The sequence below is a fragment of the Alexandromys fortis genome, unplaced genomic scaffold (assembly GCF_014885135.2).
Source record: "Alexandromys fortis isolate MF-2015 unplaced genomic scaffold, M_Fortis_MF-2015_v1.1 scaffold_53, whole genome shotgun sequence".
Taxonomy (NCBI): domain Eukaryota; kingdom Metazoa; phylum Chordata; class Mammalia; order Rodentia; family Cricetidae; genus Alexandromys; species Alexandromys fortis.
The window spans coordinates 6,086,331-6,108,765 of NW_026067939.1; the positions used below are offsets into that span (position 1 = coordinate 6,086,331).

At 46.1% G+C, this 22,435-nt stretch overlaps 1 long non-coding RNA gene across 1 annotated transcript; it reads right to left on the reverse strand.

Moving 5' to 3' along the window:
- Positions 1-638: 638 nt before the first annotated feature.
- Positions 639-21,629, reverse strand: LOC126504875 (uncharacterized). The gene is made up of 2 exons (XR_007592742.1): positions 20,820-21,629; positions 639-1,133 (listed from the first exon to the last, which is right to left on the reverse strand). It is a non-coding gene; the product is annotated as an uncharacterized lncRNA (long non-coding RNA).
- Between the last annotated feature and the right edge of the window lie 806 nt (positions 21,630-22,435).

Below are 22,435 nucleotides of genomic sequence, written 5' to 3' on the forward strand. Positions count from 1 at the left end.
CACAATGACTATCTCCTTCGAAAGGAAAGGAGTGTGCCATTTGTGAGAGCTGGTTCCCCATCGTGAGCTTTTTAAGGTTTCTGTGCTCTACAGCAGTGCTTCTTTGGCATTACCCAAGGGCTGGCCAGACAGCTCAGTAGATAAAGGCACCTGCCGCGAGCCTGAGGACTTTTGAGTTTGAAGCCTGGCACCCACAAGGTGGAAGGAGAGAACTGACTTCTGCACAAGGTGTCCTTTGGCCTCCTCATGCTCGTGGGGGCACATGTGCAACCCCTCCCCCACTAAATAAATATCATTAAATGTTTGAAAATATCGCACTGTGGTTGAATTACCCAGAATGCTATTAAAATAGGTTTATGGGCCCCACTGTAGATGTCCTGATTCAGCAAGTTGGGAGAGGGGGCCCAAGAATATACATAGTAAGCTTCGTTATGTGGAGCACCCGTGTGCTCCTGTTAATCCTCGTGGTACCAGACTCGTATTGGGAATTGCTAAGTGACACGGAGATAGGATGCTTATTGCAACCAGCGCAACTTTTCTCCCTGGACCAGAGTCTGCCTGGACCACGTTGCTTTACCTTCCCCAGTGAAAGATCAGCAACACCCACCCCCGAAGCAAAAGCTACAGTGGAGGATCCCTTCTATTAAAAGTGTATTCTTTATTTGTGTGTGTGTGTGTGTGTGTATGCATATGTGTGTGCAGATATTCACAGAAGCCAGAGAAGAGCCTTGGTTCCGCTGGAGCTAGAGGTGCAGGGAGTCATAAGCCTCCCGCGGTGGATGCTGGGAATCTCATGTTAGTGCTCTGAAAGCGCAGCGTGGGCCCTTGACCACCGAGCATCCTCTTCAGTCCCTTTTCTCCTTGTTAATCTCTTCCTTCTCTTTCTTTTACTTCCCAACATTAATATGCAGAAAGCAACTGCGAATAATGCGTGGAAGAACATAACTGAGCAATTGTCTTTCAGGAGTTCAAAGAAAGGCAATCAGGAAAGGCTCCGGTGGAACTAAAATGGGAGCCTGACCTTGACGAAGGGTGGTATTTGGTTAGCCAGACAACAGGGAGTCCATGTTTCAGACCGAGGCGAGGCGGCAGCGTGGGCATGGCCTCAGTTGCAGGCCAGCGGGGAGACAGACCTGCAGGATAAGATAGGGAGGTCAGAAAAGGAAGACGCTCATTCAGTAAGACATGGGAGGGTGCTGGTGGTTTTATAAAGATCTGCTTCAGGCAGGTGAGTCAGCCGGTGAATGTATGAGCTGGCTAGCCACAGAGGCCACCTCTGAGAATTCAAACCTGGACAATCCGTCACTGGCTCCTCCTTCAGCCTGAAATGTGTCTAATTCACACCCTAAGACACCCTTAGATGTTCCCACCTCAGCATGTCTAAGTTTGGTCCCATAGCATTCTGTCCTTCCTTCCTTCCTTCCTTCCTTCCTTCCTTCCTTCCTTCCTTCCTTCCTTCCTTCCTTCCTTCCTTCTTCCCTTCCTTCCTTTCTTTCCTCTCTCTCTTACTCTCTCTCTCCTTCTCTCCATCCCTCCCTCTCCCTCTTTTTTTTTTCTTTTTTTGGGAGGGTTTCGAGACAGGGTTTCTCTGTGTAACAACTCTGGTTGTCCTAGAACTCACTCTGTAGATCAGTCTGGCCTTGAACTCACAGAGATCCACCTGCCTCTACCTCCTGAGTGCTGGGATTAATTTAAAGGTGTGTGCGACGACCGCCCAGCTCTTATTTCTTTTTTAAAACAACACTGTTTCAATCTTTTCCCAGTATAATACTTTTATCGATTACTTGGTAATTTTACACAGTGCACTTTAATCACACACGATGCCCATTTCTCCCAGGTCCATCCTCCCACCCTTGTTCTCTTCCCCAAAATGAAAAACAAACACACCAAGTCTGATTTGTGTTGCTCATAAACTCACTGGGGCATGGTCAGGTTCCCAGTGGCCAACCCTTTAAAGATAACCGAGTCATGAGTGTGTGTGAGTGTGTGTGTGTGTGTGTGTGTGTGTCCATGTGTGTGTCCCACCAGATGCCATCAACTGTGAAGAGCTACAGTTCAGCATCTTTACCACAATTTTTTTTCTTTCTTTCTTTATTTATTTATTAAATATTTCAGTCTCTTCCCCACCTCCGCCTCCCCTTTCCGTCCCCCTCCCCCAATCCATTCCCCCTCCCTCGTCAGCCCAAAGAGCAATCAGGGCTCTCCGTCCTGTGGGAAGTCCGAGGAAAACCCTCCTCCGTCCAGGTCTCGTAAGGTGAGCATCCAAACTGCCTAGGCTCCCACAATTTTTTTAAAAAAAGTTTTTGTTTGAAATTTAACTTTTTATTGATTCTATGTGGATTTTACATCCTGTGTCTCAGTCTCATTCACTTTCCTGTCCCTTCCCAACTACAAGTTAGTAGTAACCTCCCACCTCCCACCCCAGGGTAAAACAAGATAAAACTGGAAAGAAAAGAGAAAGAGAAAACTCTTGTGAAGCTGTAGTAAGACACAGTGAGTCACACAGCTTTTCAGTCCATTTATTATGAGTTGCAAGTGTTCATTGCACTGAGTCATTGGTCCGGTTTGAGGTCTGCTTTTTGCTACATCATCAATACTGGGCCTTCCCCTGGGACTCCTCTCAGATATCCTGTTGTTAACCTGGGTCGTGGGGATTCTGCAGCTTTGGGCCTGCCTGCAGGAGACCAGCCCCTTCCTGTGCTCCAGCAGATCACAGGTGGGGTGGATGATGGGCTGGGCCAACTTATAGCCCTGCTTCTGGGTCTGTGGCTGGGTTGGTCAGCCTGCCAGTTCTCCCTCACCCTCAACATCAGGGTGAGCTCCCCTGCACCACCCTGGCTAGCTCACCCTATGTAGTAAGTAACAAGGGGAGGGGCCTATTCTCCTGCTCTAGTGTCCTGGATTGTCTGGCACACTCCTCCACCACCAGGTCCAGCTCTACTGTGTTGCCCAGGCAAGGTGCAGGGCTACTCTGCCCAGTGCTGCAGCTGGCGAGAGGCTTTTATCACAATTTCAAAGAACTCTCTTCAATGCTTTTTTGCCTGGACTGTTTCTTCCCGTTTGAGGGTGGTGGTGGTTGTCAGAGAAGTCTTCAATGTCTCTCATTCTCAACCACGAGTCTACCGTCATTGATACCACTACGGAAGAAGCTTCTCTGCCCATAACATCCAGAGGCAGCCCAGATCACGGATTTCCGTGTGGTTTCTAGTGTTTCTTATGCGTTCAAAAGTCACTTTCATTCTCTCTGCAAGCTCAAAGTGGTAGCTCCAGTATTAGTTTCCCAACTAGTTTTTCGAGTTTTTAGCTACATTTTGTCTGGGATGCTGGGGGCCTGTGGTGCACATGTGGATGGAGGTCAGAGAACCTGCAGTCTGTTCCCGCCTTGCACCATATGGGTTTCTGGGCTTGAACTTGGGTCATCAGACTTTACTCACGGAGCTATCCCTCTGGCTTATACCACCTCCCATTCTCTTCCCTCCGGGCCTTTCCATTCCTCCCTCAATACCTGCTCCCTACTGGGTCATCGAAACCTAAAACTAGCTTTATGGTTTTTTCCCCATTTATCTTAGTTTATAGGCATTTCCCCCCTGCTGATCAAACTCACTAGACTATACGGTGACAGATGGGTTTTCTGAATGTTGCTTCCACTCAATTGATCTCACGTGTGACTCATAGATCATCTCAGAATTACAAGCAAGATGCAGTTGTCAACGGAAGAAAGGGAGAGAGTAACACTATCCCCTACGTTCTGTGTGGAATCCATGTTTCTCAGCATGCCTCTCGGTCTTCTCCAGAGAAATACAGAGGCCAGGTTAGACCCTTCTAAGGGAGTCTGCTGCAGAGATATAGACCAGGTTAGACCCTTCTAAGGGAGTCTGCTGCAGAGATATAGACCAGGTTAGATCCTTCTATGGGAGTCTGCTGCAGAGATATAGACCAGGTTAGACCCTTCTAAGGGAGTCTGCTGCAGAGATATAGACCAGGTTAGATCCTTCTAAGGGAGTCTGCTGCAGAGATATAGACCAGGTTAGACCCTTCTAAGGGAGTCTGCTGCAGAGATATAGACCAGGTTAGACCCTTCTAAGGGAGTCTGCTGCAGAGATATATACCAGGTTAGATCCTTCTATGGGAGTCTCCTGCAGAGTACAGTTTCCCGGATCCCTGGCAGGCCACCCCGTGGTTCCCACACCATAGCATGCTCTCCTCTTCACACACTGGTGTGTGTTCATAGTTGCAGGCTATCAAGTGGTTCCCACCATCCTGGCATGAGGTTCCTACCATAGATGAATAGAAATGGATTCTTTTAAGTTAGAAGAGCCATTTGAGACAAGCATAAGCTGAGGTCAAGCTTTCATAACTAATAATAAGTTTCCATGTCATTATTTGTGAGCTGGTGGCCGACAAAAAAGTTTGCTATAAGGGTGGTGGTTTTCCTAATGAGTTTAATGGTTGCTTACATGAGTAGAGGTGAGGGGTTATGTTTTTCTTTTTTAAACATTTTTATTTATTTTTAAATTGCATTTTACATTTCAATCACAGCTTTCCCTCCCACTCCTCCTCCTTCCCACCTTCACCTCCCCCTAACCCACCCTCATCTACTCCTCCCAAAGGGTGAGGGCTCTCAAGGGGAGTCAACAAAGTCTGGCACATTAAGTTGAGGCAGGACAAAGCCCCTCCCCCTTACCTTAAGGCTGAGCATGGCATCCCACCATAGGAAATGGGCTCCAACACACTAGCTCGTGCACCAGGGAAAGATCCTCGTCCTGCTGCCAGGGGCCCCGGGTGAGGACTTATTTTCCAAAGTCTAGGTAACTTTCCAGATGAAATGTTTCCCACTCCCCCTTGCTAGCTGGTTTTGCAAACTTTGGGCAGATTGAACAGTTTCTACAAGTTTTGGGGAAATTTGGAAAACGACAGCATGGAACTTTCCTCTTGTTTCTCATCCTCTCCCACGGTGTCCTAATGTGTCCAGGACTGAGGTTTCCGGGGTCTTCATTCCAACACATCAGTTTTGTCAGTATTTAAATACCATCACAATACCAAAGCATTCAAAAACACACCAGTGGCGCTCTCTGCATTCACTGAAAACACTCCTGATCCCATGCTCGGTGCCAAACAATGCTGTAAGCGTTTGGCTCACAGCAGTGAGCAAGGCAGACTGAAGCTCAGCCCTCCGTGTGGACTTACAGATGAGAAAGCAAATAAGCAAACATACAATTTCAGAGACTGATAAGTGTTATTGTATTAATTAGGACTCCCTAGGGGAACACAATGAACAGAAAGGATATGTTGATAATTACGAGAGGAGGTTTACTGTGTCGGCTTATATGATTAGAGGCTGATGGTCCCTCAGCGGCCATCTGCATGCGCATAGCTGCTCAGCTCAGCAAGCTGGAGGCCTCAGGAAAAAGACAACCTATGACACAGTTCTGAGTTAAGGCTGAAGAGAGTGTGTCTGTCCACTCCTTAGGAAGGTCACCAGGCCCATCGCTCAGAAAGACTGCAGTTCTCTTACTATCTAGCTCCTGGCCTTCCTCCATTCCATCAGCCTTCAGCCCGCTGGATGGTGCCACCCACACTGAGGTTGAGTCTCCCCGCCCCTCAGCTACCAGTGCCAACTGCCTCTGGACACCCAGTCTGACACACACCCAGGGTGCCCTTTGCTAAATCCTAGTCATTCTTCAGTCCAATCAGATTGACAACCAGGATTAACCACAATAGCTATTGAGAAAGAAATACAAAGTATCAAGAGAGACAGCTGTGGGGGTAGTGAGTGGGGCCTCTCAACAGCGGTCATTTCCATGATATGGAAGAAGGGAGCCTTAAGAGGTCTGGGACAGCTAATGCTCCAGGCAGAGGAGGGATATTAAATGTGAAGACACGAGTTGGAGGTGAAAGCCCATGACTCCAGGCCCACAGAGGTCCGAAGAGGGAAGGGAATAGGATCTCCTGAACTTTTAAGTCTCACGGGTGCTGGGAACCAAACCCCAGACCTCTGCAAGAGCAGTAGGGCTCTTAACCACTCAGCCATCTTCCCAGCCCCTTCATTGATTTTTTTTTAAATTGGAGATATAAGTCACATGACACAATCTACTATCTTCATTAGGTTTGGGGGATTTTTTTTTTTTGTTCTAGCATTTTAGTATGGGTGCAGCGACAAACCACAAATTTCAGAACACTTCCATAAGAAATCTTTTTCCTGTTGGCAGTTATTCCCCATCCTCCTTCCTTTCAGCTCCCGGCAGCCACTAGTTGACTGCCTCTCTGTGTGGCCTTGCCTGTCCTGGGCATTTCAGGCAAAGGGAGCATGGGGACTGTTCTAGTTTGTTTTTCTGCTACTGTGACAAACACTGACCAAAACCAACTTGGGGGAGGAAAGGATTTATGTGGCTTGCAGGTTACAGTCTATAATTCTGGGACGCCAAGGCAGGAACCCGAAGGCAGGAGCTGATAACTGTGGCTACGGAGGGGAGCTGCTTCTGGCTTGCTCTCTGTGGCTTCCTCAGCCTGCTTGCTTACTCACTTGCTCAGGAAGTGGCATGCTAGGTGGTCTGTGCCCCTTCTAACGTCCATGGAGATGCCCAGGTGTGTATAGGTTTGTATCTAGTTGGCAAGAGCTAACCAGCACCACCTGTTGAGTCTGGTCTCTCTCATGGAGCAGAATGCTTTTTTGTTTGTTTGTTTGTTTTATGTACATGAGTGTTTTGTCTGCATGTATGTCTGGGCACCACTTGTGTGCCCCTGGTGTTGGATCCCAAGAACTGAAGTTTCAGACAATTGTAAGTGGCCAAGTTGTTGCTTGGAATCAAACCTGGTTTCTCTGGAAGAGCAGCCAGTGTTCTTAACCACTGAGGCCTCTCTCTAGCCCTGAGCGTAGTGTTTTTTTTAAGGTTCATCTATGTCATAGTGTGTAGTAGTTCTTTGTTGTTGTTTTTTTTAAGGGAGAGTAATATTTCATAGTCTGTGTGTATGATATTTTCTTTCCCCATTGATCATCTTCTGAGCATTTGGATTGTCCCACACCTTGGCTATTGCGAACATTACCATGAACATTCCAATAGGATCTTTGCTTATCTTTGTAAGTAGGGGTGATTAATAGGTCATGTGGTAACTGTATGTTTTTAACTGTTTGAGCAACTGTCAGTCCCTTTTCCAGAATGGCTGCACCATTTTAAATTCCCAGAAACAACGGAAGAAGATTCCCACAGCCTGATACACTATTTTCTGGTTTTGCAGTTCTAAGTCATTCCAGTGGGCACAAGAAGGCATGTCATTGTCATTTTAGCTTACTGTCAAAGTTAGTTTGTATCAATTTGACTCAAACTGGAGTCCCCTAGGAAGAAGGAATCTCAGTTGAGGAATTACCTCATTAGATTGGCCTGCGAGCCTGTGAGCAGGGGTATCTTCTTGATTAATGGCTGATGTGGGAGGGTCCAGCCCACTGTGGGCGGCGCCATCCGTAGGCAGATGGACCTGGGCTGTGTAAGAAAGGTAGCTGAGCAGGCCGATGGGGACAAACCAATAAGTAATGCTCCCCCACGGTCTCTGCCTCAGGTCCTGTCCTTAGTTCTTGCCTCGGTTTTCCTCAGTGATCGGCTGTAACCAGCAAGCCAAGTAAACTTCTGCAGTTGCTTCTGGTCCTGGTGGTCATCACAGTGGCATCCAGAACACTTGCATCTCCAGTGACTAACGGCGCTGTCATTTTCTGAGCCCACAGGCCATTTGTCCATCTTTGCTGAAGGGAGTTTCTGCAGCCATTTGCCTGACTTAAAATTTAGAAAAAAAAAATTGTCTTTTACTGTTGAGTTGTATAAGTTCTTTACATATTTAAGGTTCTTGAGCCTTACCAGATATATCATTTTAAAAAGTTAATTTTTTTTTCTTTCAAAACAGGGTCTATCTATGTAGCTCTGGCTGTCCTCAAACTCGTTATGTAGACCAGGCTGGCCTCATAATCCTCTTGCCTCTGCTTCTAGTGTGCTGGAACTAAAGACATGCACCACTATGCCTAGCTTAACAAAGATAATTCTCATGGTATGAACTGTTTTTCAAGTGTCTTTGTTGTGCTCTTTGACCTTCTGCAGGTGACCTTTTCCTTTATGAAACAGAAGATGTGCTATGTAATTTGGTCTTTCCCAAACCTGTCAAGCAAAGGAAAGCAGGTTTGATTTCTGACAGGAAGCACCCCCACCCCACTGTCATCCTCCTGCTGTAGATTCCTGAGTGGATTACAGTCTGGGATTGCAGACGTGAGCCACCATACCTAAATGATGTATATTTGTTTTTTTTTTTTGTTTTTGTTTTTTTTTTTTTTTAAATCACTTGCAGATATGTAGAAGATTCACTGTTGGGCGGGGAACGGTGGCAAAGAGACAAGGTGGAACTTACTGCGGTGACCCAAGCAACAGCTAGCAAAGACTGGTGGAGGAAAAGGTTGAGTTTAGATTAGTGTCTCCAGCTATCAGAGAGCGGTGTCACGCCAGCCACCTGAAATGCTGTCGCTGCGCTTTAGAGTACTGTGATCTCAAGAGAGAAATTCTGACGCCACTCTGACCACGCAGGTGGCCTGTGGACCAACCATCAGCCCTGCCATGCCTTCTCAAGCAGCTCTGGACCTGTCCAGGAGGCTGGCAAGCGGGTTTTCTTAGGAAATCAAGATCAGCTGGGCTGGCTTGAAAGTTGTGTTTCGGTTTGTCTGGAGGAACAGAGGAAGTGTAAGAAGAAAAACAAAATACAGAAAGATAAGGTGATTAGCCTCAGGGAGGCAGGCTGAGTGCTCAGTGGAGAGACTGGATCTCTAGGACGGTCAGCTGAGCTCTCAGAGGCAAAGACAGAGAAATGCGGAGAGAGGAGGTGGATCCGTGCTGTTTGTTTGAAAAGGGAGGATTAGAGAGGCTAAAGATGTTTTTAGCTATCATTGGTTCAGAGGTAGCAATTGGATTAATAAAAACAAAAGGAAACAGTCATGGTCTCTGACCATGTGCCCAGTGCCCACAGGAAGCCTGACTCAGGAACAGACAGAGACTCCTGTGATGGATCCAGGTGAAGAACCCACAGTGTGAGCGCTTGAACGAGCTTCTGATGATGGGCAGAGTTCTACCAAGTGTTTACAAAGAATCTGGACAGACTCAAGATGGAAAGAGCAGGTAGGTACACGGTAAACACTCCTGCAGCTACTGAGTGAGTTAGATCCAGAACCTGGTGGTGTAGTCAGAAATCTAGTTTTGCCTGTGCCTTCAACGCGTATGTCAGACATTTATGGAGTTGTTACACTAAGTTGTCATACTAAAGCATAACAGAGAGGAAAAATTAAGTGGAGAACAATAACCAGCCAAGTCTATTGGTTTGATGCGACATCTCTCCTGTCAATCTATCCAGCATGGGTACCAGACCCAAGGTCTATTTAAACAAAATAGCCCTAAACTTTGTTGATTTCATATTCCTCTTTAAAGTGGTTCGTCGTATCAAAGCTACAGAGATAGAATAGAAAAAAAAACGTTTTCTGGACCAGAAGACATGGAGAAAATCAAGGAAGGAAGACTTTAGCTTCCAGCCCAGTGTGCACTGGGAAATTCTGGAACCTCAGCTCTGGAAGGCGCAAAGGTACAGCAGAGAGGTGTTAAAATACAAATTGACAAGGTGACTGAGTGGGTAAGAATGCCTGCTGCCAAGCCTGGCAATCTGATTTTTGGTGTATCTCTGTCGGCTTAGCGGCTAAGCGTGAATCTACTGGTCTACTGATATTTTAATTACTGTCTGTGGCCCCATGGTCCCCCACAGCCAATGCCCCACTGGCTACTCAGGTCTCAGCTCCTCTGACGTCCATTGCCACCACTGTGATATGCAAGTTTAAACTAAGTCTCTACTGTTCCATTTACCAACAATGACTCGGAAGTCAGATGTGGGGGTGAAAACCTGCTAGATCAGAGAGGCCGAGAAGCAACTAGCTGACCTTCCTTTTAGGCCAGAGACCTAGCAAGAGACACATCCCCCAACTTATCCCAAACCAAAAAAAAAAAAAAAAAAAAGGCGTGAAACTCCAAGTCCTGCCCTACTCCTTCCCACTCTTCTCTCTCTATCCCTATTCCTGGCCCCTCCAGACCGTCTATGACTAATTCCCGTCAACTAGTTGCTGACTCTGCCGCCTGCACCAAGGTTGATTTTATTTATTTATTTAATGTAAATGCAAACTCGGGGTTCACCATGTGGTCAAATATCCAAAAGCATAGCTTGATCTCAGGGTGGAAGGCAGGAATGCATTGCTGTGAGGTGTCCTCTTTCCTCCACACGCTTACCATGGCACTAATTTACACACACACACACACACACACACACACATACACACACACACACAATAAGCATAGTCAAGTTTTGCTAAAGAATGTAAAACTATCAGTGAACTATGCTTAAGGTCTGAGCTATATGCACAAATAACCCATTCCCCTCAGAGGACAGGTCTTGGCCCTTGTGAGACTCCTGTGAGCCATAGTTCCACTTATCAGACTGAAATCCTGCCCAAGATGCCCCTGGAACTACCCTATAATCTCATTTGTCAAAAAAAGAGAAAAATGGGGGCTGGATAGACGTCTCCGTAGTTAAAAGCACTGCTTGTTCTTGCAGAGGACCTACCTGGCTGTTCTTGCAGAGGACCGGGGTTAATTCCCAGCACTCAAATGGCAGCTCACAACCATCTGCCACTCCAGTCCTAGGAGATCTCATGCTCTCTTCTAGCTTTCCTGAGATCCAACCCCTCCTCACACACACCACACACACACACACACCAGACTTACATGCAAACCAAATACCATACATGTTAAATAAATAAATTTTAAAAAATGTTTCTTAGGAACCCTTTGAGATATTACTTGAAAACCTCCAAAGCTGAACATATGAACATATAGCCACTGCTAAGACACACAAACAAGGCTCTTTTGACTCCACATTTGTATGTTTCTTATTGTTTCCCCAAGTCTCTCTTTATATTCATTTTGAGCTTAAATCTATGCAAAAATCCCTCCCAAATAAATTCCAGTTCTGCTTCATTCTTTTCTGTGGCCAAGTCAAGAATCAGGTGTGTGTGTGATATTTTTCTATTCTTTCCATTTATTTATTGGCTTTAAATTTCTTTTACTCATACACTATATTTTGATTCCTACTAATTCCCATCATCTCCTTCCCCACCCAACTTCATGTTCTTTCTCTGTGTCTCAACGAAATAAAAATAAACAAACATAAAACCAATAAATACCAAAACAAAAAAGCAGAACATAAAAGTACTGGCCAACTACGGCTGAGCGTAAGGTTTGTTCTGGAGTATGGTCGGTTTACCCAGTGTCACTCCATTAGAAACTGATTGCCCCTCTCCCAGCAAGTCTTAACTGCAAAGAGTTTCTTGGTTAGCGATGGGAGTTGTGCCCGCTTCCCCTCCTCTATGCTGGGATTCTGAATGGCCTGAACCTGCACAGGTCTCGCATGGGCCATGACAGCCTCTGTGAGGTCATGTGGGCATCAGCTCTGCTGTGTCTGCAGATGCTGTCGGAGTCACCCACCACTCTGGCTCTCACAGTCTTCTCACCTCATCTTCCGCACAGATCCCTGAGCCCTAAAGCCAGGGATCTAATATACACATCCCACCTCAGATTGAGTGCTCCTAAGTCTCACTCTCTGCACACCGTCCTGGTGTGGGTCTCTGTGTTAATTCCCATCTACTGGAGGAAGAAATTTCTCTGATGAGGGCTCAGTGATGTGCTGATATTTGAGTATAGTTTTATGCCTTCAGGGGTTGTTTGATTGCTACGTTCATTTAGCAGATCAATAGTACTAAGTTTTCCCCTGTGGCACATGACCTTTCTAGTCCCAGGTTCTTGGTCATGCTGCCGGTGTCAGGCATGGCTTCCATCTCGGGAGTGGACTGTAAATCCAACAAAAATGTGCTTGTTACTCCATTAACATTTCCGCCACTATTGTGCCAGTGGGTATATCTTGCAGGCAGGTCGTTATTGCAGGTACAAGGGGTCACAGTTTATTGACAGCGATGATGACCTGTCTCCTCTGGTAGCACGCACAGTACCTTCTAGCACCACATAGAAGTGGAGCTCCTTGCTGGACGTCAGCTCGGTTTCTCTGTGTTTATTCACAAAAGTGGTGTCTGTAGCAATAGAGCCTTCCCACCTGAACTTGGAGGGTGACACCAACAATTAATACATGGGACCTGATGAAGCTGAAAAGCTTCTGTACAGAAGAGGACACCCTCGTTTGAGAAAAGCAGCATCTTACAGAAAGGGAAAAAAAAAAACCCTGTCAATTATACATCTGACAGAGGGTTAGTACCCAGAACATACAAAGAACTCAAAAAAGAAAAAGAAAAATATCCCCCCAAAAGGAAACAAATAGCCCAATTTAAAAATGAGATATAGAACTAAACAGAATTCTCAAAAGATGAGAAACAAATGCCCGAGAAACACTTTAAAGATGTACATCCTTAGCCATCCGGAAAATGAAAATAAAACTACTTTGAGATGTCATCTTCCTTAGACGGAATGACGACATATGCTCGTAGGATTCGGGGTGAGGGGAACACGGAATCGTTTCTGGTGGGAGTTGATGGAGGTGGGTCTTGTAATAATAAAGAAACTGCCTCGGCCCTCATAGGACAAAAAATTAGGTAGGCGGAGTAGACAGAAGAGAATGCTGGGAAAAAGAAGCTGAGTCGAGGAGTCGCCATGATTCTCCTGCTCCAGACAGACGCAGGTTAAGATCCTCCCTGGTAAGCCAGCTCGTGGGCTACACAGAATATTAAAAATGGGTTAGAACAATATGTAAGAGCTAGCCAATAAGAAACTAAAACTAGCCAGGCCAGGCAGTGTTTGAAAGAATACAGTTTCCGTGTAATTATTTCTGGGCATAAGCTAGCCATGCGGGCAGCCGGGTGCCGGGGACGCAGCGCTGCCGCTCCTATTTCAACAGGGAGTGTAAACTGGAAGAGCCCCTGTGGAAATCAGTATGGAGGCTTCCAAAAGCTGAAACTGTATTCACCAGAGGACACAGATATACCATTCCTCAGCATATGCTCAAAAGACTCGACATCTTTCTACAAGGACTCTTGTTCATGCATGGCCGTTGTGTCTCTCTTAAAATAACCTAAAACTGGCAATAACCTCAAATGTCTACCAACTGACGAATGGATAACGAAAGCGTAGTACAATGGAGTAGTATTCTGCCACTGAGAAAAATGAAATGACAAAGTTTGCAGGTAAATGGATGAAGTTCGAGATAATCACTCAGCGTGAAATAACCCAGACCCAGAAAGACAAACACGGCATGTTTTGCTTTGATATGCGGGTGCTAGCTTTTAAGCTTTGGTTGTGTGAACTTCAATCCGAGTAACAACAGAGCTTCTATTAGCTAGGAGGCCAGCAGAAAGGAGGGGATCTTCCAGGGAGTGTTTTAGAGAGATGAGGAGAAACTAGAACAGGAGGGCTAAATGGGGAGGGAGATAGGAAGGTAGGGCAAATAAGAAAGTGGAGAGGGATAATTGACACGGAAGGGCTTTTGGAAAGTCGTGTGGTAAAATATATACAAATATGAAAGGAATCTAAGATAGGTCACCGTACAATAAGAAACATAATGCCAAAGTAAACATCTTATGTCATCAGGGAGAACCTCCAGTGCCAGGAACGGGTCACATCCTGCTGAGTCATTGGTCAAAGGCTTGCATGGGCAGTACCCCCAAGACTTACAGGCTACCGCCAATCCTATATGAATGACGATTTCACCTGAGTAGAGTTCTCTGAACAGAAGTGCTCAGTCTGCTGCAGGTGGCTTCAGCGGGAGCTTTGTGTCCCTGGCTCCTGCCCCGTGGCTGCTGACGGAAACACCCTCTCTGGCTCAGGCTCCTGAAAGGGTTTGCTCATGGGTTATTGATGAGGCCTGAATTCAGCTCTGCGTCAGGGTGCTGGAAGAATAGCCTTCAAAAGGTTAAAGGGAATCGGAGTTTCAGATACACAGGAAAACAAGGAGACAGCAAACAAAGCCTCGTGACTTAGGCTGCTGACAGTTTAAGCTTCTGACTCTGCAAGAAGATTGCATTGACTTAAATTCTATTATCATAGAAAGAGGACTACTTTCAAGATCTCAGCCCCGCTCCCATCGTCGGATATGTATAGACACGTGTGAGAACGTGGGACTCAAGATTGTAAATGCAGAGACTGGACTATGGAGAACTAGCCCCGAGTGGCTGATATCATGGAGACGTGAACGCAAAGCTCTGAACTCTGACCAACCTTCTATCGAGTCCCATTTCATTATCGCCAGCGACATGGACAAGATAAACCCTGGACACTGAAAACATTCTGTCTAGATAATATTAGTTTATTTTCTAGATGTGGTGGGTTTAGTTCAAGGCTGTGAGACTCTTTAGTGTACTGTTAAATCTTCAAACAGAGGAGAGAGTGGAGAGGCATACATCCTCTAAAATCCTTCAAGGCTTCTCTCTGTGCCATGGAGGATGAGCAAGGTTGAGGCTCCTGCCCAGGGCTACCTACAGCGTAACCCACTGACGATGCGGGAGGTTGAGGCTGCAGCCCAGAGCTACCTACAGTCCAACCCTCACAGCCGAGACCAGGCAGAGCAAGAACCCAAGGGGGCTAAAGTTTGGATCTACTTCAGTTTCTTTGCATTTTCAAGTCCCAAGCACTTGAGAGTGAGATTTTTGGACTTTGATTCTGTTGACCTCTGAAATCTTTGGATTAATTTGCATGCAGATTTAATTTTTAACTTTACTTTCCTCTGAGGAAAATCCATGGAAGAAGGCAGTTAATATTCAAATCTGGGACTTTGAATGTCGCTGGCGTTTTTAAGATTAGCGTATTTTCGCCTCGGTGCCAGTGTTCTTTGGATGAGCGGCACTGGATAATGTTAGTGCATGGTGGGGCAGGGAAACAGAACAGCAAAGGGATTTCCCAGTTGGGCTACGGGTTTTCTAATTTATAGTCTATTCTGACCCATTTTGGCATCTTCTCTCTAATAAATGCCAGGTCGTAGGGTAGCTGACAAGCATTTTGCATAGCTAGGAAGGAAACGAAGCACACTAGCGGAATCTAGTCAAGAAGCTATGTCGTGCCCTTCACCCACAATCACTGCCAATCAGAAAAGTGAAACTCCAGCCACAGAAGCATGAGCGTGTTTTATTAGGTAAAATTTGAATAAGCATCTTGATTAATTTATGATCATTTCACAGATGGAACATTTTTTAATTTCTCTGAAATACAATTTAGAAACTTCAGGAGACAGGTACTTAGCGTGTGCATCAAAGAATAGCAGTCTCCTCTGAGGCAGGTTACTTCTGAACGATTCTTTAAGTTTGTTTGTTTATTTATTTATTGCTAGGTGGCTCCGGTTGGCCTAGAACTCGGAGCAGTCTTCCTGTAGCAGCCTCCTGCAGTTGTGAGTCAGCACAACTGAAGGAGTTGTAAATATTTGTTTTATTATGGCTGGAGAGATTACGAGCATGCGCTGCTCTCCCAGAATCCCTATTGTAGAGTGTTAGTTGAAGATGTGTTACATTTGTTTATGCTGTGGAATATCTGTTTAATGATACAAAGACTTGTTGCATTTGTTTAACTCTATGAAGCAGTGTTACTTTGTCTAAAACACCTGATTGGTCTAACAAAGAGCTAAATGACCAATAGCCAGGCAGGGGAAAGGAAAGGCGGGGCTGGCAGGCAGATAAAATAAATAGGAGAAATCTGGAAAGAAAGATAAGGGGATGAGGAAAGGAGGAGAGGAGAATGCCAGGGGCCAGCCACCTAGTCATCCAGTCACCCAGCCATCCAGCCACCCAATCATCTAGTCACCCAGTTACACAGCCACCCAGCCATCCAGCTACCTAGTCACATAGCCACACAGTCACCCAGCCATCCAGCTACCTAGTCACATAGCCACACAGTCACCCAGCCACCCAGCCACCCAGTCACACAGCCATCCAGCCACCCAGCCACCCAGTCACCTAGTCACACAGCCACCCAGCCACCCAGTCACCTAGTCACACAGCCATCCAGCCACCCAGCCACCCAGTCACCCAACCACACAGCCACACAGCCACCCAGCCACCCAGTCACCTAGTCACACAGCCATCCAGCCACCCAGCCACCCAGTCACCCAATCACATAGTCACACAGCCACCCAGCCACCCAGTCACCCAATCACATAGTCACACAGCCACCCAGCTACCTACCCACCCAGCCACACAGTCACCCAGTCACACAGCCACCCAGCCACCCAGTCACACAGCCAGACATGGAATAAGAAGGAAAGAAAAATATACAGAAATAGAGAAAGGTAAAAGCCCAGAGGTAAACGGTAGATGAGATAATTTAAGTTAAGAAAAGTTGGCTAGAAATAAGCCAAATTAAGACAGGGCATTCAAAAGAAAGAAAACATCTCCATGTGGTTTTTTGGGAGCTGGGGGTGGGTGGGCCCCCTAAAAGAGCAAAGAGTAAAAAATAAATAAATAAAACCAATTACAAGAACCCAGGTTGGCTTCTCAGCAACCATGCCAAGTGGTTCACAATCACCTGTAATTCCAGCTCCTGGGATAGCTGGCACCCTGGACTCGTGTGAACACACACACACACACACACACACACCCATACCTAATTAAAAATAAAGTAAAATCTTAAAAATATTTTAACTAATTAACTTAATTTGCTGTTGTTGTTGCCTGTTTTTGAGACAGGGTTACTCTGTGTCACAGCCCTAGCTATCCTGGACCTGGTTCTGCAGACCAGGCGGGCCTCGAACTCACAGAAATCTGTCTGCCTCTGCCTCCCGAGTGCTGGGATTAAAGACCGCCACCGCCCAGCTAGCTTAAATTTTTGAATTAAACTATTCTTTAAAAATAAAAACAACAAACCATTTTTGGAGAGCCAGGTGTAGTGGCCTTATAATCTCAGCACTCGAGAGGCAGAGGCAGGTGGATCTTTGGGAGCTAGAGACCAGCCCAGACTATATAATGAGTTCCAGGATTGCCAGGGTGGCTACACAGAGAAACTCTGCCTTGCAAAACCAAGACTCAAACCAAATGGAGCCAAATCCGAAGCCCCAACCCTGCCCCCTCCCCCTCCCAAAGAAACAGCCAAACAAATGAAAACTAAACATAAGTGTGTGTGTGTGTGTCTGAGCTAGGTAAGCATGCTAGCTCATACCTGCACACGAGAAACCAAATCAAGAGGACTGAGTGAGCTCAAGGGCAGTCTGGGCTATATTATGAGACCTTGTCATAGAAAATCCAAGGAAAAATTAATTAAAATTTTATTGCCTTTTTATTTATTTACTTTGTGTGCACACGAGTACGTGTGCCTGTGTGTGGACATCAGAGAGCAGCTTGTAGAAGCTGCTTCTCTCCTTTACCGTATAGGTTCTCGGAATCAAAGTCTGGGTATTGGTCTTAGCATCACGTATTACAACGACCCTCTGAGCCATCCCACTGATCCCTAAAATAGGACTCTAGAAAGAAGGTGAAACACGTGCTCAGCTATGTTCACAGCAACATTGTTTGTCATAGCCAGAACCTGGAAACAACCTAAATGCCCCTCGACTGGAGAATGGATAAGGAAAATGTGGTACATTTACAGTGGAGTACTACACAGCAGAAAAAAAAATAACGACATCTTGAAATTTGCAGGAAAATGGATGGGGCTAGAAAACATCATACCGAATGAGGTAACCCAGACTCAGAAAGACAAACATCATATATACTCACTCATAAGTGGCTTTTAGACATAAAGCAAAGAAAACCAGTCCACAATTCACAATCCCAGAGAACCTAGACAATAATGAGGGACCGAAGAGAGACATGCATGAATCTAATCTACATGGGAAGTAGAAAAGGACAAGATCTCCCATGGGGACCGTGGGAGAGGGTTGAAGGAGGGAGGAAAGGGAGCAGAGGAAAATGCAGAGCTCAATAAAATCAATAAAAAAATAAGGTGAAACTTCTTGAGAAATGGAGATGAAGTGGAAGTAAATTTAAGCATCTTAGAAATTTATCATGTATGCACACACATGTATAACCTATACACACATAAACTCCATTTCTGTTTGATAAGCTAAGTGTGGTCTACCTCAGTCTCTGTAGAGAAAAGCAAGGGAAAAGAAGAGCAAATTAGCAAAAGGATGTTTCTGCCATCGGATTGTTAGTTGAGTCATTTCTTGGCAGAGGCTGTCTATGGGAAGGCATCACTGGACGGGAGACCCAGGATGGCTGAGTTCCAGCTCCGATTCTTGTGATGATGAGTCTGTGCATCAGGTCCACACCCAGAAAATGTTACCGTGGTGATTTTAAGTTTAGAGGTCTGGGAAGGAGCTCACAGAATATGATGGAGGTTCTAAGTCCTAAAATGTTACAGGATTCAACATCCGAGGCAGACAGAGTTGATTCAAAAGCTGCCTCTCCTTTGCTATTCTCGATGGATGTTTTAGGACAGAGCCCACATGCTGGCACTCAGGAGGAGAGCTGTTGCTGTAACCTGGAGTTACAGCATGCTAAGCTCGACTTTCCACACAGACAGCCTGACATAGCCTATGCGACTACTTATTGGACATTTCGCGATTTTATTTTGGCTCCTTCTGTGGATTTCATAATTTAATTTCATATAATTTTTCTTAGCATTGCTTTGGATCCCATCAAGTCCTTAAGAGCAGGCAGAAACACACAGGGCTCCATTAGACTCCACTCCAGGGTTCTAGCTGATATGGTTATAGTTTTCCCAGAACACGTGACTGTCCCGAAAACAGCTTTTCTTTTCCAAGTCATTCTAAGCCAGAGATGTCGCCATTAACGTCCTGACAATTTCCAAAGTAAGACAAAAGGTAAAGAATATATGCAACACCTCAAAATGTTGAGAATATACAGCACCCAAAATTATATAATTGCTGGGGCTGGAGAGATGGTTCAGTGGTTAGAGCACTGGACACTCTCCCAGAGGACCCGGGATAAATTCCCAGCAGCCATGTGGCCGCTCATAGCCACCTGTACCTTTAGTTCCAGAGGATTCAACACCCTCTTCTGTCCTCTCCGGGCACCAGGCTCACAAGTGTGGCCATGTTTGTGAAGGATTGTCTTGATTGATGATTGACGTGGGAGCACACAATCCACTGTGGAAGGCACTATTCCCTAGGCTGTATAAGAAAGCCAGCTAAGCATCAGCTGGAGAACAAGCGGAGAGTGAGCCAGGAAACAGCATTCCTTCATGGTTCCTACCATGGCCTCCCTCAGTGATGGACTGTGACATGAACATGTAAGCCAAATCCAAGTAATTTTGCTTTTTTTTTGGTCAGACTGTTTGCATCACGACAACAGAACGAAACTTAAATAGTCCAAAATGCAGTATAGTTTAACAACATCACCGAAACCCCCAGCCTTCCTGGCACTTTCCCTGTCTCCTTGCCTGTGGGTGTGGTGATGGTAACCAGGGTTGTTAGGTTCCCTGGTGATGTCTGCAATATTCTGTGAGCATGGTACACCGAAGACACTGTTATACTGGGAGGGGCAACACGCCTACTTCATGACAGGCCAGAGGAGGGCTCCTGAGTTCCAGGTGACCGAAAGCCTCCACGCCTAGGCTAGGGTGAGCACACCAAGGTACCTGGCCCCTCGCTTTAATGAGGCTGCGCATTCACCCAGGGGGCAGGCACGTGGAGGGGGGGGCAAGAGGAGAGAGAGAGAGAGAGAGAGAGAGAGAGAGAGAGAGAGAGAGAGAGAGAGAGAGAGAGAGAGAGAGAGAGAGAGAGAGAGAGAAAGAGGAGGGCCAACTTGGAAAAAAGTCACAGCGAGGTTCGTGCCGGAAAGCAGGCAACCAGCCACAAACCCAGGAATTTTGAAAGAGTGAGAGTTTGGGCAGGAGTGAGCCACATCACGTGAAGAAGCCGAGAAGCTTGTCTTTGTTGTGTGGACTGTTTCTAACTTTAGGCCACTAAATTCCAGCCGTTTCACAGCTCAACTGGGCTCCCTACCGTTTCTCATTCCCGGAGTGCTCAAAGAGGAACAATTCCAGGGTGCCAAGACAGCAGAGGAGAGACAAGACACTCCGAGTGGGACACAAGATCCTAGCGAATCGCCCCTTTTCCCTTTTTTATACAGACTGTGACCCCAGCTCACAGTACAGAGCTGCTCCGATTCATGGCAGGCCTCCGCCCCTCAGTTAAACATTGCTGGAAACGTCCCTCATAGAAACACCCAGAGATGTCGTTTCCATGGTGATTTTAAATCGCATCGGCTTGACAAGCAAGATTAATCATCACACAATTCACAGTCCCAAACAGTAACCCGTCATCGGCGCACCAGGGAGCAAAACCTCGCCAGAAGCCATCCCTACAGATGCCTTGATCTTGGACTCAGGCTTCAAAGCATGAGAAAATTCATTTCGGTCATTTAGGCCACCCGATCTGTGGTGCTCTGTTGTGGCAAACCTAGTAGACTATCACCAGAAGGGAAATGCATATATTCTCCTGGAATACGGTGTTTATACCATTAATTTTTGCTCTTTAAAATGTATCTTATTAAAATTGTGTGCGTGTGTGTGTTTGTGCATATGTGCGCTACAGCACTCGTGAAAATCAGAAGAAACTTTGTAAGAGTTTGTTTTCTTTTTCTAGCTCTTTATGGGTTCTGGGGACGAGACTCAAAGCCTAGTCAGGCTTGGCAGTGCGTTTACCCCCTGAGCCATCTTGCTGGCCCCTAATTTTAGCTCTCTGCCCTCAATAACCTAATCTCCGAGTCTATTATTTGTGCAGGAATACAAAGCTACTTTGAAACTTACAAGAGTTGACTTCGTTGTTCTGTTGCTTGTTTGTTCTGCAAAGCTGTGGAAACAGCCACCCTCCGAAGCCTGGAATCGAGGGGTGGGGGTCACAGCACAGGGGAACGGTGCGGCGGAGTGGGGGGAAATGCTGCTTTTCTCAGCTGAAAAGACAGGCTGAGTCAGAGAGCACCGTCTTCCTCGGCTCCTCCCTTTCTCTCTTCCGAGTGAAAGTAGAGCGGCAGTCAGCCTCGGGATTCCTTTCCTGAGGAAATGATTTGTTACAAATATTCCAGGAGAGTTCACGGACAGTCTAGGCGTTCCCCCAGTGCCATTTGTCTCGGTCTGTGGTTCTGGCTCCTAGGGGTTCAGGGCAACAACGTTGGGGAGCTGGCCTACTCCCATGCAGGAGAGCTGATTAGTCAACTTTCGGGAAATTTAATGAAATGATGGCGAAATGAGAAGGCTCAGCGGGCCAAGTGTTGGCCACACAAGCTTGATGACCCCCAGACCCACATGAAGGAAGGAGGAGAGAACCAGTTCCACAAGGGTATCCTATGAGCCCTGGCTGCAGGTTAGTCGTGAGGCAGCTGAGAGAATCAGGAGATACAGGTGTGCAGGGCCACACGGAGGTCGGCGGAGGTGTTAGTAACCTTCTATTTCTTTTTCTGACTGATACGCGATATATATGAACACACACCTTGTGGTGTAGATAAGAAATGCCCCCCTAGGCTCATGTATTTGATACTTGGTCTCCAGTGGGCAGGGCTGTTTGGGGAGGCTCTAGAACCTTCAGGAGATGCGACCTTGCTGGAGAAAGTCCTCTCAGGGGGTGGGACTTGTGGGTTGACGGCCCTGGTTTCCGCCTACTCTCGGGTTCCTGTGTGTGGATGGAGGATGTGGTCAGGCAGTTTCCTGCTCCCGCAGCTGTGCTGTCCCGTTGTCCTGGACTCTAACCACCCAGAGTCGTAAGCCAGGGTAAACTGTCTTTTGTAAGTTGCCTTGGTTGTGACATCTCTCACAGCAACAGGAGAGTTGCCATGACAACACACAAACACATGATTTGGGATCACGTACATTTTTAGTGAAATTTTTTATTCCTAAAAATGTATCTATATATCTGCAGTTCGCTTTAGTATGTGAACTTTGTGGGGGGGGAGGCTTTTTGGGGGGGTTGAAACAGGATTCTCTACATAACCCTGGCTGTCCTAGAAGTCATTATACAGATCAAGCTGGCTTTGAACCCACAGAGAGCTGTCTGTCTCTGCCTCCAGCAACCTTTTTTCTTTTCTTTTCTTTTTTTTTTAATTACAAAATCCCAAAATGCAGATAAAGCAAAGGAAAAAAAAATCTTGTAAAGGAAACTTCCCCAGGGTAAATATTCTTATGAATTTCGTGTGTATATTTTTAAATGTACAACAGGCTTTAGGGCACATATATCTGTAGAAATACATAGTCTATTTTTATGGGAGATGTAAGTTAGCACACATGATATAATCGCCTGCCTTTTGCCTTTTCTTTTTCCCTTTCAGAATCCCTCCTAGCAAGGTCTCCACATAAGCACACGGGCATGCGTCTGTTGTGGTGGTGTTTTTATTAGTCATTTCACAGTGTGATGTGATCGGGGAACTTTATTT